Source organism: Mobula hypostoma, chromosome 10 (assembly GCF_963921235.1).
Source record: "Mobula hypostoma chromosome 10, sMobHyp1.1, whole genome shotgun sequence".
Classification (NCBI taxonomy): domain Eukaryota; kingdom Metazoa; phylum Chordata; class Chondrichthyes; order Myliobatiformes; family Myliobatidae; genus Mobula; species Mobula hypostoma.
The window spans coordinates 55,526,025-55,530,565 of record NC_086106.1 but is presented as its reverse complement, the minus strand read 5'-3'; positions in this window follow the sequence as shown (position 1 = coordinate 55,530,565).

Below are 4,541 nucleotides of genomic sequence, written 5' to 3'. Positions count from 1 at the left end.
TTTAAATTTGTTGATTTTATATTTTCCAGTGTCTCCTCCCTTGACATAAGAGTCTAATATTGAAAATAAAATGGTACTCTGTCAGCTTACAGTGAGTGGAAGGACCCTGGGGTGTGCTGTAGAACAGAGGGATCTCGGGGTACAGGTACGTGGTTCCCTGAAAGTAGAGTCATGAGCAGACAGAATTTTTAAGGAAGTGATTTGGCATGCTGACCTTTATCAGGGACACCAAGCATAGGAGGCAGGCCGTAATGTTGCAGTCGTACAAGATGTTGGTAAAGCTGCATTTTGAGTATGTTTAGTTTTGTCCAACCTGCTATAGGGAAGATGCCAATAAGTTGGAAAGACTGGAGGAGATTTACTCCAAGGACTTGCTGTAATGGGGAGATGTTGAGCAGGTTGGGATTTTTTTCACTGATGTATAGAAGGATGAGGGGTGACATGGAGGTGTGTAAAGTAGTTCATGGTTAGGGAATCAAAATCTAATGGGCACAAGTTTAAGGTGAAAGTGGAGAGATACAGTAGGAACCTGAGGAGCAACTTTCGCACCCAGAGGGTTGTCCATACATGGAATGAGCTGCCAGAGGAAATAGTTGAGGCATGTACATTAAGAACATTTCTTGCTGTTAATATACCAGAGGATCTGTTCTGGGACCAGCACGCAAGTGTACTCACAAAGAAGGGATGAAAGTAAATCGACTGTCTTAGAAAGTTGTGTAGATTTGACATGTGTAGCCAAAAACAATCAAATTTGTATATATACACAGTGGAGAGCATCCTAATGGTTGCATCACGACCTGGTATGGAAATACCAATACTCAAGAACAGAAAAGGCTACAGAAAGTGATGGATACAGACCATCAGAGGCAAAACCTTCCCACCGTTGGGTGCATTTACAAGAAGTGCTGCCACAAGAAAGCAGCATGCCTCACTGATTCTGGAAATTCAAAATAAAATGGGAAAATCTGGAAACAGGCAGCATCTGCAGAGGAAGGAACAGTTCACATTTCAGTCTGAGGATAATGTAATCTGATTTGTGAACCTGTTTCTCTCTACTGATCATGCCAGCACTTTCTGGTTCCACAGACCAGCTTCTGTGTGATTAGGAATCAAATGGGACTGTGTTGGCTGGAGTCTAGGAAGTCCAAGAGGAGATCTTGATTTTTAAAGGGTGGAGAGAGGTAGTTCCATTGACCTGAGAGCTTTAGACCTCATAGTCATGTAATAAGGGGTTGGACTTCTCTGGCTGACTGCTGGTGATTAGTGGGTCACGGGTCTGTGTTGGGACCAATTCTTTTTACGTTATATGCCAATGATTGGGATGATAGAATTGCTGCCTTTGTTGCAAAGTTTGCAGACGAGATGAAGATGGGTGGAGGGGCAGGTAGTTTTGAGGAAGTAGGCTACAGAAGAACTTGGACAGATTAGGAGAATGGGCAAGAACTGGCAGATGGAATACAGTGTTTGGAAGGGTATGGTCATGCACTTTGGTAGAAGAAATGAAAAGGGTTGACTATTTTCTAAATGGAGAGAAAATACAAAAAAATGAAGCACAAAATGACTTGGGAGTCCTTGTGCAGTATTCTCTAGAGGTTAATCTGCAGGTTGAGTCTGTGGTGAGGAAGGCAAGTACAATGTTAGCATTCATTTCAAGAGGACTAGAATGTAAAAGCAAGGATGTAACGTTTAAACTTGATAAAGCACTGGCGAAGCATCACGGAATATTGTGAGCAGTTCGGGGTCCCTTAGAAAGGATGTGCGGGAACTGGAGAGGGTTCGAAGGAGGTTCACAAAAATTATTCCAGGATTGAATGGCTTGTCGTATGAAGAACGTTTAAGGGCTCTGGGCCTGTTTTGCTGGAATTCAGAAGTATGAGGGGTGACTTCATTAAAACCTATCGAATGCTGGAGGCCTTTATAGTGTGAGTGTGGAGAGGATGTTTCCTATGATGGGAGAATCTAAGACCAGAGGACACAGCCTCAGAATATAGGGAGGTCCTTTTAGAATGCAGGTGAGGAATTTATTTAGCCAGAGAGTGGTGAATCTGTGGAATCCTTTCCCACAAGCAGCTTTGGAGGCAAAGTCAGAGGATGATAAATTCTTGATTGATCAGGGCATGAAGGAATACTGGGAGAAGGCAAGAGATTGGGGCTGAGAGGAAAATTGGATCAGCCATGATGAAATGGCAGAGTAGACTCGGTGGCCTAATTCTTCTACTACTTATGGACTTTCAGGACAGAACTGGGGAGAAATTTTCTTCAGCCAGAGGATGGAAAATCTTTGGAAATTGACTGGAGCACTCAGGGATGTGCAGAGGCGGCTCGGGTTCTGAGTCCAGAGCTCCCTGAAAGTGGCCGTACAAATTGATAGGGAGGTGAAGAAAGTAGATTGGGTGACAAGGTCCTGCAAAGTAAATTCAGGGAGTTAATTGCTAAGTTAAAGGACAAAACCTCCAGGTTTGTGATCTCAGGACTGATAACCATGCCACATGCTGATGAGGTCAGAAATGGGGAAGTCATACAGTTTACTACATGGCTAAAGAAGGAGGGCTTCATATCTTTTGGATCATTGTGCTCTATTCTAGGGAAAGAGGGGGCTGTACAGAAGGGACAGTTTGCACCTGAATTGCCTGAATACCGAGTGTGAAGGTTTGCTGGAGCTGCACAGAGGGAGGTTAAAAGTATGTTGCAGGGAGATGGGAACCAGAGTGCCAGAGCTTGTAGTGGAGTGATTGTGGAAAGTGGCCAGTGAGTGAGTGGGCCAGTGAAGGAGTGGAGCTTTGAGGCTTTGACTCGAGAGGCTTCACAAGAAGAGACAAGAGGACAAGCTTGCTCGCAGTTGGTTTTCACAATGTCTCCTGAGATGGTGATATGCCTCTCGTGAGATGTGGCAGTCTTGGGGGAACTACCTTCTCCCGCAGAGTCACATCTGCCAGAAGTGCATACAGCTGGGTGATCTGGAAGACCATGTAAGGAATCTGGAGCAGCAGCTGGATAACCTTCGACTCATAAGGGAGAATGCCGCAGTCATAGATGAGAGCTACAGGGAGGTAGTCACACGTAGGCTGTCGGAAGCAGGTCGTTGGGTAACAGTCAGAGGGGGAAAGCAAAGGTGAGCAGACAGGTAGTGCAGAGCACCCCTGTAGCCATAATAAGATCACCGTCCTGGATACTGTTGGCGGGGATGACCGACCAGGTGTGAGCCACGGTGGCAGGGCCTCCGGCACTGAGTCCGACCCGGTGGTGCAGAGGGGTGGGACGGAGAAGAGCAGAGCTGTCGTCATTGGAGACTCTATAGTCAGGGGATCAGACAGGAGATTTTGTGGACGTTAGAAGGACACCCGCATGGTTTGTTGCCTCCCGACTGCCAGGGTCTGGGATGTCTCTGACTGGGTGCACGACATCCTGGTACGAGGAAAGCAACCAGAAGTCGTGATACATGTTGGTACCAATGACATAGGCAGGAAGAGGGATGAGGTCCTGAAGTGTGAGTATTGGGAACTAGGCAGAAGGCTGAAGAACAGGACCTCAAGGGTGACGTTCTCAGGATTGCTGCCAGTGCTATGTGACAGTGATTGGAAAAATTGGAGGAGATGGCAGTTGAAGGCATGGCTGAGGAGTTGGTGCAGGGAGAAGGGTTTTAGATTTTTGGATCATTGGGATCTCTTCTGGGGAAGGTGGGACCTATACAGATTGGATGGGTTCACCTGAACTCAAGGGGGAGCAATATCTTTGCAGATAGGTTTGCTAGCATGGTTCGGGAGGGTTTAAACTAATTTGCAAGGGGGATGGGACCTGGAGTGATAGAGCAGTGAAAGAAGTGCATGGAGTAAAGCCAGATCTAACATATAGAGAGGCTTTGAGGAAAGAGAAGCAGAATAAATGGTGTAAAGGTAGTAAGGTAGAAGGGCTGAAGTGTGTGCACCTCAATGCAGGAAGCATCAGGAACAAAGGTGATGAACTGAGAGCTTGGTTACATACATGGAATTATGATGTAGTGGCCATTACAGAGACTTGGCTGGCACCAGGGCAGGAATGGATTCTCAATATTCCTGGATTTCAGTGCTTTAAAAGGGTTAGAGATGGGGGAAAGGGGGAGGAGGGGTGGCATTACTGGTCAGGGGTACTATTACAGCTACAGAAAGGGTGGGTAATGTAGCGGGATCCTCTTGAGTCAGTTTGGTGGAAGTCTGAATGACAATAAAAGAGGACTGAGTGTTCTCATAATCTAATCTAAGTCAGGAACAGGAAGGGAGCAGTTACCCTACTGGGGGTATTCTATAGGCCCCCTGGTAGCAGCAGAGATACAAAGGAGCAGATTGGGAGGCAGATTTTGGAAAGGTGCAGAAATAACAGGGTTGTTGTCATGGGTGACTTTAAATTCTCTAATATTGATTGGCACCTGATTAGTTCCAAGGGTTTAGATGGGGCAGAATTTGTTAAGTGTGTCCAGGATGGATTCCTGTTACAGTATGTGGACAGGCTGACTAGGGGGAATGCCATACTAGATCTAGTACTAGGTAATGAACCAGTTCAGGTCG